This window comes from Carettochelys insculpta, chromosome 26, assembly GCF_033958435.1.
Source record: "Carettochelys insculpta isolate YL-2023 chromosome 26, ASM3395843v1, whole genome shotgun sequence".
In the NCBI taxonomy this organism is placed as follows: Eukaryota; Metazoa; Chordata; order Testudines; family Carettochelyidae; genus Carettochelys; species Carettochelys insculpta.
Genome location: NC_134162.1, coordinates 16,417,691 through 16,434,788, shown reverse-complemented (window position 1 = coordinate 16,434,788; position 17,098 = coordinate 16,417,691). Strand labels below are relative to the sequence as shown.

General features: G+C 49.9%; 1 protein-coding gene across 1 annotated transcript in view; it reads left to right on the top strand.

The window, feature by feature from the left end:
• The first annotated feature begins 1,295 nt into the window (after positions 1-1,295).
• SYT6 (synaptotagmin 6) overlaps positions 1,296-17,098 on the top strand; it is a 147,390-nt gene continuing 131,587 nt past the window's right edge. Inside the window, exon 1 of the mRNA XM_074977514.1 lies at positions 1,296-1,369. The gene's annotated coding sequence lies outside the window, so the exon portion shown is untranslated. The remainder of the gene's footprint in view (positions 1,370-17,098) is intronic.

Genomic DNA, 17,098 nt, shown 5'->3' with positions numbered 1-17,098 from the left:
CATAACCTTTGGGGTGTTGAACAATGAAGAAAAATCACAGATTTAGAAAACAGAACAAAACCCTGAAATGCAGCACCCCAGTGCATTGTGCATGCAGTATACTGACTGCAAGACATGCACTGACCACTGAGAGCAGATAATGCTTGCTGGATATGGTAATGCTGGAGCCCTACTAGATGCTGGAAATCTTTAACTCTTCAGTCTCATTGTGGTCATTTAGGACAGTGGCTAGGGTGTCCCCACCGTGTGGTGCTCTCCCTGCCCCAGCCACGTCTCTGACCACTGCTCACTACGCACAGGTCATTGCAAATACGAGTGATTAAGCAGCAACCCAGGAACACTAGGAGGCCATATGGGCCACTTAAAGGGAAACACAGCCTGTCACCCCTCTGTGGGCCTGGAGCCGCCACAAGCAGCCCTCTCTGGGCGACGGGGGAAGTTCAGCCTGCTCCTCACATGGCCCGGCCCCCGCCCAGGCCCAGGCTGTGCTACAGGGACGCCGAGGGGCAGACACGTGCTCTGGCCGTGGCCACACGCCCTCAGGCGCTAGCTGGCGGGGCCCTTCCCCCACTCAGCCCCGTTGAGGTCACCCCCGCCCAGTCTGGCCTGTGAGACCCCTTGGCTGGTGGCCAGCCCCTGCGCTGGGCCCTCTGCCCAGGGTCGCCCTCACACCGCCCAGCTGCTCACCGTGCGTGGCTCCGGGCCCGGCTCCTGTCAGCCTGGCTGCAGCTCTGCCTCCAGCGCCGCTCCCTGGGCGGCTCCTCTGGTGCCTCCAGCCGGGCGGCTCCGCTCCCCACCCGGCCCTGCTCCTCGTCCAGCTCTGTGACCGGCCCGGCCCCGCTCCCTGCGTTCCCCTTAGCTCGGCCCTGTGCACACGGAGGACGGGCCCCCTCAGCTCCTGCCTCCCTCATTGGCCTGCTCGCCCTGTCAATCAGAGTGACCTGGACCATTGGCCCAGGGGACCGTCAGTCTCAGGCTCTGGTTTCCCATTGGCCCTGCCCTTTCTTGTGGCCCCTGGGGTAAGGCAGCTCTGCGCCCCTCGGGCCGGATCTCTGGCGCCTGGCGGTGGGACGGCGTCGAGGCTGGGCCGCGCTTCGGGGGGAGTGTCAGGGGCCGGCCCTGTTGTGTGCCGCACCCTGGGGAGCGGCATGAGCCTTGCCCCAAGGGGCCAGGCTGTGCTCGCGCCGGAGGGCGCTGTCCGGAGCTGCTCGCCCGTTTGGGCCGTGAGAGATGCCCGTCAGCTCTCCCACCGAGCGGCCAAAGCCCGGCCCCGCCAACGCCGCTGTGGCCTGCGGCGAACACCCGCCGCGGAGGGGCGTCCCCGCGCCTGGTCGCGAGGCGAGGTCAAGCGAGCAGTTGAGAGGACAAGGTAGGAGGGCGTGGGGGGGGCAGGCAGACACGAGAGGAGCCGAGCAGAGCGGTGCCCGCCCCGCCTGACTCCTCTCTGGGGCGCAGAAGGGTGGGAACGAAGACCGCAGCCTGACAGCCCCCCGGAGCGGATCATGACCCTAAGGTGTAGGGTGGGGCTGCGGGTGTGGGAACGCTGGAAACCTCCGCTCTGCGGTGTCAGACGTGCTGCTGGGAGCCAGCGCCAATACAGGTGGCGTTGCCTGCGCTTGGCCCATCAGCTCTGTGTACAGTACAAGACCCCGGGGAAGGGTGAAGAAAAGTCGTGTGAGACCCGTCTGCTCAGCCCAGCAGCTCCTGGAAGTAGTGAGCTGGCTCTTCCCTTTAGGCCAAGGGTGGGCAGGAGGAGGAAGTAGTTCTGCAGGCTACCTTTCCCCATCCCCTGGCTTGGGGAATGGCAGGGTAGGGATGCGCTGGCCTTGAGGCTTTTGGCCTGGAGCAGCAGGGTGCAGTGCCTTGGAGTGGCTGGGGGCAGACAGTCAAGTGTGCACCTGAGAAATGCACCATGTAAGGGCCCTCCATTGTCCTCATGCACCCCTCTCTTACCTCCCCCTGATACCACTAACTTGCTCCTGCGCTCTAACTCCTGCCCAGACCCCTTTCTGTACCCACACACTGAACCTGTAATATTTGGCCCCACTTCAGAGCCTGGAAGACCCACAAAATCTATTAGCCCTAGGCCCCCAGAAGAGTTAATCCTGCCTGGGAGAAAGCCCTGAACCAAGGTCCATGTGCCCCTGCCCCAATGGGGCTGCACTGTGAGGGAAGTTTATTTTTTTTCAACTTCTCAATCAGGGGCCATGTCAGTGAGATTTGGAGATTTTTTGTTTTGGAGTTTTTTTGGTTCTCATGTTTGTGTGGCCCATGACTGATTTTTTTTTTTCCAGTGGTCCTTGACCCATAAAAAGGTTCCCCACCCCTGCTTTAGGCCTTTTTAAATGAACAAAGCAGCGGTAATTTTTATTCTCACTAACTTTGTCCTGTTTCCCCTGGAGCATGGAACTCTGGTAGGAAGAGAGACATCTTCCTCAGACCTGCCCCTATTTTGATACTGGTTGAGGTCCCAGATCCTGACACCTGGGTTGTGTCAACACTTGGCCAAAATTTCGAAAGGGCCATGCTAATGGCCAAATTGGAGAATACTAATGAGCTGCTGAAATGAATATTCAGTGCCTCATTAGCATGCTGCCGGCCGCAGCACAGGAAAGTGCTGCCTTTGGTCGCGCGCAGCTCATCTACACGAGGCCCTTTTCAAAAGGACCCCGCAAACATCAACATCCCCTATCAGCTGATAGGACTAAGGGGATTTCAATGTTTGCGGTGTCCTTTTGAAAAGGGCCCCATGTAGACAAGCCACGCGTGAGCGAAATGCGGCACTTCCGAAGTGCTGTGGCTCGCAGCGTGCTACATTCAGTGCCTCATTAATATTCCTCAATTTGGCCATTAACATGGCCCTTTCGAAATTTTGGCCAAGTGTAAACATGGCCTTAATGTCTGACTGCATGAGAGCTCTTGGAGTTATACACACAAGTTGTTGGGCTGGAATTTTTACTATTTGTTGTCAGACCAGAAATTAATGTTCTCCAACAAAGAGCAGCAAAAAGAGGGAAATTAATTAAAATATGCAGTTGTGACACTGGGAGACTTTCCCCTGCAAAGGAACATCATTGTGGATATAGGAAATAAAATTGGGCTCGGTGTCAAATCAACCAACACTTCTGAAAATGTCAGGCTTCCTCTAGTCAGCTTTCAGGACTGAATAGCACTGCTTCCTCCCTGGATTATGTAAATAACATTACAGGTCATGCGCTCACTTCATTCTTAAACACCCTTTTGCCAGAGCACTGGCCTGCCTTGTTGTCAGCTTTGTGGGTACAGAGTATTTCATGCCAGGCTGGCTCCCCACCATGCTGCAAGTTTGATAAATCCTCTGTGCTCTTAATCTCCTGTGTGATCTGTTGCTCTTCTGGGTTTCTTTTCAAGGATGCAGACCAAAGAGATGGTAGAAATCAGCCCTATTGACTGTTCTGGTGTTTTCTCTGGTTTGAGCAGTGATTTATGTCTTTGTGGCCTTTGGGTAATTTATAACATTACTAATGTATGGACCTTGGAGGAATCTGGCCAAAAGTCATTTAAATGAAAGCTAAAGAATGTTAGTTAGTTGGAAGAAATGTGAAAATGTGGAAATGCCATGACTATTTGGTGTAACAGTGATAATTGAAAATTAGCTGCCTTCCTCACCCCTTGAAAAGTTTTAGAAACTTTGAAATATTTTTCAGAAAGTTTAAAAGAATTATTGTCAGAAAACATGCAGGCAGCAAAGCCTCTCTCATTAATATTTTACCCAGCTCTGAAACTGGGATTTTATATGAGAGAAAAATCACTGCCCTGTCAGAGAGAAAACATTACAGACAGATTAATGTAGGGAGACCAGGGACCTCAGTAACTATAACAGTAGTTGGTTGGGGTGAGGAGGCCAGCAGCCCCCTGCTTGCTCTGGGGAGGAAAACAGCTAATACATTTTAGACAGAACTGGTTTTCAGTATTTGACGTTTTACGTCTGTCACTGCATGCAGGATGCTGGATGTCTTCTGGAGCTGCTTGTATAGCCTTTGTTGGAGTAGAACATTTATTTAACCCAGTTGTTGGATTTTGCTATGTGTTGGGTAGAACTAAAGTTGCTGCAGAGGTTCACTTTTAGTGTGAAACACTGGGAGCCATGGCATGGCAGGAGAGCTGTTTTTTTTTTCTTTAGTTTTGAGAGAACATCTTCTCTCTTTCCTCTACTGTCTTTCATGTAGGGTACCTTTTTTCCTGACTGGGGATTAAGGGCTGCAGGATCTGAGCATTCCCGCCTAAAGCGGCACTACGTTTACCTAACTGTTTGTATGCTGCACACATCAGCATGGTACCTGAGTGAGCATTGCAGGCTCAGGGCTGTGAACTGACAGCTCTTTGGGGCAAGGACATGACCAACATTTAAGAATGCCTTGTGCTATGAAACCTGATTGTGTTCTGTTAATCTCACACAGCCCCACAGATGTGACCCCCTTGCTACAGAGCACATTTCTCAGTTAGAGGCTCTAACACTGGTGCCCTAACGCTGGCCACATTCCAGGATTTTCCAACTCCTTCCATTTCCCTGCCCTTTCAGTTTGGTTCCGTATGCTGCTTTGCTTCTGGTTTTCTCTGCTGCCCATGGCAGCTGCTTTGGCTTCATTCTCTTGGCCTCTAGCACCTTTTAACTTACACTGTTGAGCATACTCCCTGGAGCTCTGATAAGCGCCTGCAGAAACTTCTTGGCTTTATCCCAGTTAAATTCACTAGGATTTCTCCACTGGACAAACATAGCTACTTAGTGCTGTATGTGGAATCAAAGTAACCAAAGCTAACCATGCTGCTCAAGAATCTCACATGGAGTTAACTGATGTGGCAGTCAATGAAGCTACGCTGGTTTACATCATCTGAGGAACTAGTTTAGTCAAGAAGAGATGAGGTAGATGAGTAAAATGCCCTTCAATTCTGCATGTTTTCAATCCACATGTTTCAAGGGAGAATTTTAGCAAGGGTCTAGCTGTCATTTATAAAGCCTTTTCTTGCGCGGAAGAGACTGGCAAACATGAAGTACAGTAGGGTGAACCGAAAACCATTAAAAGTGTATAATCTCTGTACAGGTGCACTGACATTGCTGATTGATTACACGAGGGTGCCTCAGCTATTTGAACACTAGAAACAGTTGAGCTTCGGGATAACAGGCAACCAAAATGCATCAACTGCTATTCACACTGAAATAAAGAGGCTTTGTTATGAAATAAACTGCTAGAGAAGGCATTCTTTGTGTCCATTGGCTACTCACTCACCTGTCCCTTATATTGTGGTTTTAATTCGTAAATTATTGTTAGTGTTAGTAATAAGCAAATATGTATAGGAGAGAGACAGTATATTAATATGATTCATATCAGTGTTTTCTACTTAAGAAAAACAGCTAATCAGACTTGAGATTTATTGCTTAATTGAAAAGAGAACTCAAACAGGCAATCCCAGTGTACTAGACAGAATGAATATTATTTAGTTATTGGCCGGTAGGAATGTTTAAGCGATAATAACTTGCTACGTTGCATGAAGTAACGGGTTTTGTATATTTACGATATTGGCTTTTTCATGTCAATTTTTAAACTTGGGGACCATAAAAGGCCACAATCAAATGCTAACAACCTATAGAACATTCTATTTTCACTCTTTCTGATGCCTTACTGTTTTGCAGCCTCTTTGAGGAACTTTTGAGGCTTGCTGAAGAAGATGAAAAGAGTAGTAACAGTGCCATAAATGAGAGCTATGGAGATTTTACCGAAATTCAAGAACAGTGAGGGTTTCTATTGGCCTCTCTGCCTATGTCCCCATTCCAAGGGGGAGTGGTCTGGTGCAAATAGAGTGCTGAGGGCACAAGACTTCAGAGATAGAAAGGGCCTCATTGATCACACTGACTTTTTCTCTGTGGTGATCAAAATCAGATTGTTCCTTACACAGGCAAATATCTATCAGCAGTGTGTGTGCTGTCCCAGCTCTGCAGACATTTGGCACAGGAGACCGCAAACAAACCACCCAGTGCAGGGTTGCCAATTTTCCAGTAGCACAAACACCTGGGCCCCACCCCTTCTCTGAGGCAACACCTCCTGCCCTGCCCATTCCCTCAGGGTCCCATACCCGGTTCAATGTAGTTTTATGATTGAACCCTGGGGACAAGCCCTGACAATTTAATACGTATGAGTAATATGTGTGTGTGTGTGTGTGTGTGTGGTTTTATATGGATATGTATGTATAGTATGTGTGTGTATATACTACACAACCTAGATCCACATAATGCAGGGTTCACAGACTGGCCCTGAATCTTTTCCTGCCAATAGCTCATTACATATTTGAGCAGTGCTGGCTCTGAGTCTGTGGTGGTCCATGAGGAGGATGAGCACATTTCATTGGTGGCCTTTAGTTCAGAATGAGTCGATGATTAGTAATACAATGATATGGGGAGCCTAACTGCCTCTGGCACCCTGCCAGAGCTGAGCTGGTGCTAAACAGTCTCTGCAATCTCAGTCTTTTTTGCATGTAGTCCCATGAAATGTGGCAGAATGACAAACAGGGTGAAGTCAGGAGGCTCCTCAGCCTGGGCGTGTAAAATCCCATTTAATTTAGTTACCCCATTAAATGCTAAGTTAACTGAATAACCAATGAAATGGCTGGGAGGGGGCTGCTGGGAAGGCTGCTCCAGCCCAGCTGGGGTGGAGTGCCCCCCACCGCCGAAGAGGTGGGCTGATCTGGCTGAGCTGGAATGTCCCTGCTGGCAGTGTGCCAAGGACTGAGGCTGCTCTGGCCCAGCTGGAACATCCCTGCCCACAACCCACTTCTGCGGTGAGGGGTGCTCCAGGATGGTGAGATCAGTCCCCATCCACAGCAGCCCAGCTCAGGAGCACTGTGGGCAGGGGTGCTCCAGTGCGGCAGGGCACTTCAGCCAAGCTGGAGCAGCCCCTGTTAGCAGCAGTATGCTCTGGAGCTGCCCTTCCCAGCCTCCCATCCCCCAGGTCACCTCTGTGGTGGCTACTCTGGCCCAGCTGGAACACCCCTGTCCACAGCAGCTCTGCAGGGCTGGAGCAACAGCTTTCCCCTGGCAGGCGGGGAACTGTTCCAGCTCCTAATAATTAAGTGTAACTGTAAGCCTTATCTGTTTGGGGTGAGGCTTGCCAATTAAAAGTTAACATCTCTCCCTCAGTCCTGGTGACTGTGGTGGATTTGGAGTGAACTCCCCATGTGGAGAAGTGAACAGAATATACACGTGGATACTCCTGTGCCCCACCTGTGGGTACCCATGTTTGCTCTTTCAGGCAGCTCACCCCCAGGAAATGCAGAGCAATGAGGAGCAATGGGGGGCACTAGTGCTGGGAGGCTCAACAGCAGCACAAGGCACTTAGTGGCCCAGACTGAAGGGTTGGTGCTGGAGAACTGAAGTTGAAGAACAGGACAGCGGCAGTTGAGTGGGCTGTGCCAGGGACTAGGGGCTGGTGAAAGAAGGGAATCTGGCCAAGAAGAGAGCTGGAAGGGCACTAGCACTGACAGGAAGAAAGAGATGGACAGTGAACTGAGGGGGCGATGAGAAATGGGCAGCAACAAGCAGCAGCAGCAGATCTTTGCTCTGAGTGGAGAGGACAAGGCAGCAGCCTAGGATATGCAGGGCACAGGACATGAGGTGGAAGCAGCCTCACTACATTTCCCTACAAAAGCCAAGGGCAGGTGACCTGCTCCTCACTGCATGGTGTCTGCACGGTGCATACAGCATGATTGCTTCACTGTGCAGCATCTGGGGCAGGAAGCTCTCTTCCCCAAGCCTAGATCCCTGTGATCACTTAGCACAGCTCAGTGGTCTGGCATAGGATGGAAGACAATAGCAAAGAAAAACCACATGTTCTACATACTCAGGGACTTGATGTATGAAGGCACTTGTGCTCTATGCCAAGGTACCTAACTGCAAGCTTGTGCTTCTGTGTATCCACAAACTTAATTCCTAATATGCCCTGGGCTTAGTGTAAAACACAGCGTGGATCCACAAAGGAGGGCTCTTCCAGGCTTATTTCTGACCAGGATCTAGAGGGGACATTTCTAAGATGCTATAAAAATCACAGCCTTGGTAAGCAGTATTTTTGCTTACAGCTAGCTTAGGGGGGAGGGCTGCTATATTTCCTACTTAGCGTGAATGTGTGTGAAGAAGGGAAGTGTACATGTGGCTAGAAGAGCATAGACAGTGTAGAAGTGACTATCAAAGGATGGGCTGTAAAAAAGAATCAGAAAGGCGTGTCTGTGTTGAGAGTTCTCAGAGGGCTGGGAAATGATGAAGGTAGCATTGGTAGGGAGAAAAGAGCACCACTGCTGTTGCATGAAGCTGGAAACACTTAGAAGATATGCCAGGTCTAAGGGAACATGGTGCTGAAGGCAGATGCCATGCACAGAAAGGGAGCTGCTGGCCTGGAGACAAAGCAGAGGAAATCAAGGGAAAATACTGTCCCTGAATGGACTGATCCCCCACCTCTGGCCTTGGGAACCTGGAACAGACTAGTTTATTGGGATGAGGTAGTTTATTGGAATTCTTCTACGTGCGGCTGATGTAAATGGAGAGCAACACCTTCAGATTTACATTCCGATGGTTTCAAAAGACAGTTGTGTCTGGAGTAGTAGAGTATGTTGCTGTGATGTCTCCTTTCTATTTGTGAAGCAGGCACTAAGTTGTTACATCTTCCATGGTGTGTTCTGGGTACTAGACAGTTTTTAATTTTCCATCTGTGCAGCAAGGGTCCTCATATGCCATGACTGGTGCTGATGGGCTTTAGAGTTGCCCATAAGCTTCGTGGGAAATTGAAGCCAGGGATCCTCTGTGTTGGATGATCTTTTACTAAATGTTCATTGGTATCTTCTTGTAAAATCCACTGGGCTTTCCCAGCTTGACAAGAGTTAAAGTTGCATTGTTGAAGACTACATGTGTAGGTCTAAAAGGACTTGTATGACTTCAGGCAGTGGTGAGAGTTATTGTTAAAGTTCCAGTGGATGAGAAAAGGTTAGTTTTCCATTGGCATTCCCGAAGGGCTGTGACACAAAGTGAATGGATGGGTGAGCAGTGAGATAAGATATAACACCCCCAAATGTCTGGATGCTGGATTACAGGGCTGGCTGTGTTCTTGAGGTGGGAGGTTGTCAGGCTGCTGTCACAGATGAGCACGAGCAGCCAGTGTTTGGAATCTTAATGCCTGTGGTGGAGGAATAGGTTTCTGCCAATTCCCTTAACCTTCGGTTGCGACCTCATTGGGAGAGGCACATCCTGCAGAGTTCAAGGCAGAGTCTGGAATCCTTGTTGCGGCTTTAAGTTCTTCTGACCTCTGCCTCCAGCACCTAAATGATGTATTAGAAACCAGGCCAATGGGAGACCTTCTTCTCTTCTGTCTTTGATGCTGCCCATTGGACTCCTCTTGTGTTGGTTTGGAACCTCTCCTGTTCTGCTAGCAGCAGGACACACTCACTGGGTATTGCTGGCAGGTGGCCCGTTGAGTATCATAAGAACGGAAGTCAAGTATCGGAGGGGTAGCTGTGTTAGTCTGGATCTGTAACAGCAACGAAGGGTCCTGTGGCACCTTATAGACTAACAGAAAAGTTTTGAGCATGAGCTTTCGTGAGCACAGACTCACTTCATCAGACCTGTATCAGACCAGCATCTGATGAAGTGAGTCTGTGCTCACGAAAGCTCATGCTCAAAACTTTTCTGTTAGTCTGTAAGGTGCCACAGGACCCTTCGTTGCTGTTATAAGAACGGAAGAACAGCCATACTGAGTTAGACTGTAGGCCCATCAAGCCTAGTATCTTGTCTTCTGACAGTGGCCAATGCCAGGTGCCCCAGAGAGAATGAACAGAATGAGTAATCATCAAGTGATCAATTCCGTGTCACCCATTTCCAGTCTTTTGCAAACAGAGGCCGGGGACACTGTCAATGCCCATCCTGGCTAATAGCCATTGATGGACCTATCCCCCAAGAATTTATCTGGTTCTTTTTTAAATTTTACTGTAGTCTTGGCCTTCACGACGTTCTCAGGCAAGGAGTTCCACAGGTTAACTGTGCGTTGTGTGAAAAAATATTTCGTATTGTTTGTTTTAAACTTGCTGCCTATTAATTTCATTTGGTGACCCCTAGTTCTTGTGTTGTATAGATGACAATTCCTTATCTGTTTTCTCCACACCAGTCATACCTCTATCATATGCCCCCTTAATCGTCTTTTTTCCAAACTAAAAATTCCGTCTCATTAATCTCTCCTCATATGGCAGATGCTCCATACCCTTAATCATTTTTATTGCCCTTTTCTGAACCTTTTCCAATTTCAATATATCTTTTTTGAGATGGGGCGACCACATCTGTACATAGCATTCCAGATGTGGATGTACCATGGATTGATATAAAGGTAATATGACATTTTCTGTATTATTGTCTATTCCTTTCTTAACGATTCCCAACATTTTGTTAGCTTTTTAGATTGCTGCTGCACACCGAGTGGATGTCTTCAGAGAACTATCCACAATGACTCCAAGATCTTTCTTGAGTGGTAACAGCTAAGTCAGACCTCATCATTTTATATGTAACCCCATCATTTTATATCGGATCTGGCCCAGCACAGTCATAGCTTCCTAAAGAACTTTCTTGTTCCTGCAATGAATTTAGGGGCAGGAGCTGCTGACCGTCTTGGAGACAGGGTCTCAATTTATCCATAGAGCTGGCAGAGTGTGGGCTGTGGCCAGCCCATTTGTCCCCCGAAGCACACCCTCACAGAAACACAAGTGCCCACACATATACATATGAACGCATGCCATGCGTGCTAACCTGGATAGACCCAAGAGGACAACTGTCCTTCCTGTCCACCCATGCCCAAGATCAGGGAGTTTAGAGGAAGTGCTTGAGAAATGGAAAATGGTTTCTCAGTGGACCATAGTGGCAAATTCCTGTCTGCACTCCAGGGTGCATCTGCTGCCAGCTCTGCCTGAAAGCAGGTGTGATATAGGCTCCGACAATAACAGCCCAGACGTGTAATGTTTGAAACTTCTCTCCAGGCTTTTGCAGGCTCAGTGAGAAGAAATTACCCCAGCTGCTTCCAAGGGAGCATGTGGGATTTGGAGAGAAGGAATTATTCTTACTCTTATGGGTGTTCTGGATTGTAAAGCCTGGGTAGAGCCGAGAGATGAATTTGGAGAGCTAGGGGTTTCCTCCCAGTACATACATTTTAGCAGAATAAAAATAACCCTTCTGCAATCAAAGTAACTGCTACCCTGTGAGTGGCTCTGGGCCAGGGGCTCAGCTTAGGTGGAAGAGCAGCTCTCAGGCGGTAGGGGCCTGGCAGTGGGCAGGCTCAGGCCCAGGGGCCAACACTTTTCAAAGTGGGCTCGTAATTTGGACACCTCAGCAAAGCTGCCTGGGGCCTGAGTGTCAGAGGGATTGTGCCCCAGTGGCTCTCACTGACTCAGCTGGATCTGTGGTTGCTCATTCAGTGCCCCAGGGAGCAGGTCTCACACTGGTGTCCCAGAAGAAGCTGGGGCCACTTTGGACATCTGGGCCCTTGATGCCTACATGGGGCAGCCAAGACCCTTTCTGTGGCCTTTTGTTGGTGCTTGCCAGGGGCCATGCTGGGATTTTTGAGCTGCCACAAGCTGGCTCATCCTGCACGTCTCAGCTAGGAGAGGGGGCCATGCTGGGATGGATTCTGGGGGCACGGGAGGTGGGGGCGTTTGTCTAATATGTAGTATTAAACTGCACACAACTGTCTGCTTGAAGAACGAGTTCAAGATGCCGGCCCTGGAGAGCTGCTACGATGTTGGGAATGAGAAGAGCTAAGACAGATTTTTCCTATGCGGGGCCTGAGCTGCTCCATGCTCTGGAAGCAGAAGAGACAACCTGCCTGTGTCTCTGCAGTGATGGATACAGCTAGTTATACATACTAACTGCTAACTGGCTTTTGTTTGGGACACGTGCAGCATTGTGCCTGCAGGGTCAGAGAAATGGACCTTTCTGGGTCTCTGGGCTGGCTGCCAAGATGCTGTGCATTAGCTTGGGTATCCTGGGCACTGCTGGGAGCTCTGAGTGCTTGCAAAGTTGTAAAGAACCACTGTAGGAAGAATGGAGTGGCAGACACAGGGTGGGGTGGGAAGGGCAGGCTCCTGAAAGGAAGAGCAGGGTTACTGTCCCTAGCCCAAGGTTCTGTGGAGAGGGAAAGGAAGAGGTGCTCTAGCTTAGCTGACTGGTCCCAGGCTGATGCTCTTAGAGCCCTGTGCTTGCAGATATATGTTCTGACTTTACAGAGCCCGACTTGCTAGGAGCCCTGTTACACCATGTTTCCCCATAGCAGGAGCTGTCGTGCTTCAAGGACTGTGGGTATTTCTATTGCTCTGCCTTTCCTGCTAAGCTCCTCTGTGCCCACCAAACAGCTCTATGCTTCTTTTGTGCAAAAGATCACCCCAGAGTGCTGCTGGGCCATTCTGTGTGCTTGGGAGAGCACTTAGCTCAATGCAAAAGGGCTGCAAGTAGGCACGACTGCACTGCAGCCCAGGTTAGCTCAGAGGGACTGTGGGGCCGTTTACATCAGGACTGTAAGAGGCAATCAGCTGAGCAAGGATGCCAGAGGTGCAACAGAGGCTGTGCTGTGCACAGAACTGCTGGGTGGGCTGGAAATAATCCACGACTTCTCACTAGTGCTCCCTGCCAGGCCCACCAAAGTGAGTGCTACACCTGTGTGCTGAGCAGGCACAGAGCAACTGTCCCCAGCCCCAAGTGGGTGCACTAACAAAGTGCTGAGGTCACAGGGTTTGAAGTTTTCTATTACTGAAAACTTGCTTACCAACAGCTTCAATATTGTGAATGTGCACAATAGCCAAGCAATATGACTACCATGTGACCTTGTTAGGGGTGCAGTAGAGGGACTGGGAGATGTATCTGTTCACTTTCTGAAATGAGCGAGAGCAGCGACCAATATGGGACAAGTTTGGTATTAAATTCCTTCTAACTCTGCCTTTGTTTTCCTACACCCACCTCACGATCTCCTAGTTTTGAGGCACACAGGACAGGGTTGTGAGCTGGGCTTTTGCTGGTGCACCCTGAGGCTGTACCATGGAGGTAGCTATTTCCAGTCCTGCCTGGCTGCTCCTGAGCACCCATGCCATTTGGTGCCAGAAAATTCTGTGCAGGAAGGTTGCGGCACAGACCTTTCCAACCCTTGTCAAACAAACTCAGAGTCTGACAGCTGGAAGGGTTTGGGGATCATTACCAGTATGTCTGCAGGCCTGTCCCAATCTGGTCTGATGTACCCATGCTCACGTAATGGAGCAAATAGGCCTGGGAGCCAAGCACTCCTGGAACTGAAGACTGAAATGCCAAGCAAAACAGCAAGTGTGTTCTCTGCAGCACACACTAGGTGGTGCCCATGGCTGCCGTTTGCGGGGCTGCCTTGTCATCTCCCGGTGGGTTGCAGGAGTTCCTGTTGCAGGCGTGTATGGAGACCAGAAAGAGAACTCTTTAAAATCAGCCCAGTTCAGATACCTGCTCTCATGGTTACTGTGGGGCAGGGATGGGCCTCTCTCCCCTCCTGTATGTGTCAGCCCATCAGCTCTTGTCAGACAGCTCTGAGTGGAGTAACGCCATTCTCCCACTGGAGCTTGAGCTGCATCCCCTGTGTAGTAGCTGTAATGGCCTCAGCAGGCTTGGGCTGTGTCCGGGTTCTGTGGGGCAATGACAGGGGTTACCAGTGACCAAGCAGCCTCCTTCCAGCAAAGCAGCATTAGCTTAGAACCACAGCAGTTCAGAGAAAACATCTTAGAACAAGCCAGCCTGGACACCTGACTGCTCAGCAGGTGTCTCCCTGCAGCTTGCCTTCCCTGGCTCGCTGCTTCAGTCTCCAGTGGAGCCCCCAGCTTCTCCCTACCCACTCTTAGGACACTTTATAATAGTTTGTAGTCCTTTGCTCTGGAGAACCCCAGCTTTGACTAAACACAGTTTACAACCTGTTGGAGACAGGCTCTTTGAAGCCAGCTGCTGCACCCCCTTGTTTTTCCACATTTTGTCTGAGAAGCTGTTGTGCTGCCTGGCTGTTTGCTCTTTCCATGAGCTTCTCTTGTTAGATTGGCCCAGGGAAGTCCTAGAATCCTGAATGATAGCCACCTCTGCCTGGCCTGCTCACATTCAAGCTATTACCTAGCCATGCCCACCGGCCTACCTTGCAGCCTGTGCAGTAATTGCAGCATGCTTTTCTTTTGATGGTGACCTGTGCTGTGGTTTTGAAGTTCCTGTGAGACTCAGGCTGCAAGAGGAGGGATTCTAGCTCTGCCACATGGCCTCAAGCCCATAAAAACCCCCAGCCAGGCGGGAACAGAGCTCCGTATTCCTGCTGGGGAGAGTACTCATTAGGGGCTATGAGGTGAATAATGGATTTTCCCAAAGCACCTGGCTGAAGTCACCTGGAGCAGAGTAGGGTCAATGCTGAGCCTTTAAAAACCCCATCCTAAAACAACTGTGAATTGAAGCATGTCCTCAGCACACACGAGGGGTAGGCTGTGGGGTGAGCCAAGGGAAATGCTCTGGCCCATATCTGTTACTCTTTTGCCCTGCTTGGCAAGGGAATGTCCTTTGACAGGTGCCAAAGCACCCCTGTTAACTCAGTGAGTCAGTCACGCAGGGATTCAGGAAGGCCCATCTGAATCTATGGATGCTCAACTGGGATGCAGGGGTTCTGAGTTTAGCTCCCAATTTTGCCAAGAACTTTGTGTGAGTGGGCAAGTTACCATGGCTGTGTGCCTTAGTTCCCCCGTCTGTCTGATTGCTGCAGGAACATACTCTCCCTCCTTGCTTTTTCTGAGGACAGGGACTGACTTTCAAAGTGTGAACAGTGCACAGGATAACAGAGTCTGGATCTCTGAGGTAGGCTCTAGGTGATACTGTAACAAAGGCTCACACAGAACATGGCACCTGCTCATCGGTGCATCCATATACAAAGTTGAGGTTCATCCCAGCCTGGCCTGCTGACCAGGATTCTTTCAGCATGTGTGCGTTTTACTTCCTGCTCTGTAGCACATGGTGTGACAAAATGCTGCACCGAAGAATTGCCTCTGATAATTTGCAATGATTTCCTGGGTCACTTGGCCCTGAGACCAAAGCGATTTTGTGTATTAGGAACAGGCAGTTGAGATGTAATGGTACATTAGCCTTGGGCAGCAGGCAATTACCAGCACAAACAGCAGATATGGGAATGCCGCCTTGCACCTGGCTCAGTGCCTCTCCTGCTGGCCACAGGTCTGATCTGCAGTGTGTAAAGGGGCAGCAGTCTGTGAGGGCAGGGAGCAGTGTCTGCTCTGAGTATAGGGACAACACCTGAATCAGTGACTTAGAACCAAATCCCACTGAGCCTGGCTGAGGTTCAGCACTGCAGTATTCACTCAGGTTCTCTTCACTCACCTGGTGGCCCCTTGCAGCCAGCACCGGAGCAGCATGGAGCAATGGCATGAGCATTGCAGGCCAGATCAATGCTAGCTTGGGCACCAGCAGCACTTGCGCTGTAACTCCCCATGCCCTCGGGGGGCTGGCTGGCTGGAGTTTAAAGAAATGTAATGGTGGAGCTAGAGAGTGATTGTTGAGGGAAGGAGAGGCAATACTGCAGCTATCCCTCAAGTTGACACTACAGAAAGGACAGAGCTTTTGCCTGGGAGCTCTTTGGGGACAGGGGCCAACATTCTGTGTTGATTTTACAGCACTGAGTATGGCAGGCTGCCACAGCGCGCCCTGCTTTCCTGACAGAGTGGCCACAGGCACACACTGCAGCATCAGTCTTGTGGACACCCCAACAACTTTCTGTGGTAACCTTGAGCACCAGGCACTGTGCGAGAACCACAGCTGCAGCTCTATGCACACTGGAAGGTTTGGTGCTTGTCATTGCTGAGCCAGGTGTTGGGAGGGATGGGAAAGGAGATGCAGAGTGTCTCCTATTGAGATGGTTGTGGGGAGAAGGTGGTGAAAGCTGCAGCTCTACTTGTACTATTTTTCTCCAGCTGTGTGACTCTGAGATCTCTCGTATGTATTTCCCTGTGTTCTACTCCTGGCTCTGTCAGAAACTCTCAGTGTGATGATGGACAAGTCACTTAATATCTCTGGGTTTCAGTTCCCCATCTGTACAGCAAGGATTACATTTTCCCTCCCTCCTTCCCACCCTTTTTCTGTCTGTCTTCCTGGCTATATGGCCTGGAAGCTGTTTGGGGCAGGGACTTTTTCTTGCTACATGTCTGTGACGTGGGGCCCATCAGTGTGGCTGCAATAAAATAGAGGCTCTGTGTAGCTGGGGATGAGTGTATAATAACAGCCCTGAGTGTCTTCTTTGTTTGAACCAGTGTGAGCTGTCCCCTCCTTGCTCCCCACTGGGGTGCAGGTGATTCATCTCATGGGCCCAACTCTCCCCATGGGGAAGGTGTGTCAGAGAGGTGCTGGGATTTGCCCAATCCCTGGCTCCCCTGAGGGGGTGAATGGTTTGGATCTTCCCTAAAATAACTCCTGCCCCATGTTCTGGGGTGTTTTCATATCAGACTATCCATCAGTTATTCTTTATATTGTAGAAGCTAATTTCTCCATTCGTGCCACCTGAGGGTCGTGCGAGCTCCTGTAGTGTGACCAGCACATGTAGTGGAAAGAACTACAGGGCTGAGAAGGCTTTATCAGGCTATTATTGGTTAGTGGGTTAAGGAAGCCTATGAACAATGGATCTGAGTGATGCCAGTGTGCCATTCCGTGGGAGCATGTTAGCAGGTGATTGCAATTATTACCTATTTCATGAAATGACTATTTTTAAAATTCTCAAGCCTTTTTGAGTCTTTGTTAATGCTGGAATTTGCATGTTTGCAGTTTTGTGAGGTTACAATAGTAACCAGCTGATTTTCACAAAGGAACAGATGGTTCCTGCTACTCAACTTCAGCCCGAGTCCCCCATACTGTCAGTTATGACCTCACCAGTATGGTTTGCCACTCCACTAGCCACAGGGTCACCTCTCCACAAACATCTTTGTTTCCTGGCATGAAAAGTTCAGTGCATTTCCTGTGAATTGTTCAATTTTTATCCCCAAGAGAGCAGTGACACTAGCTTCCTTT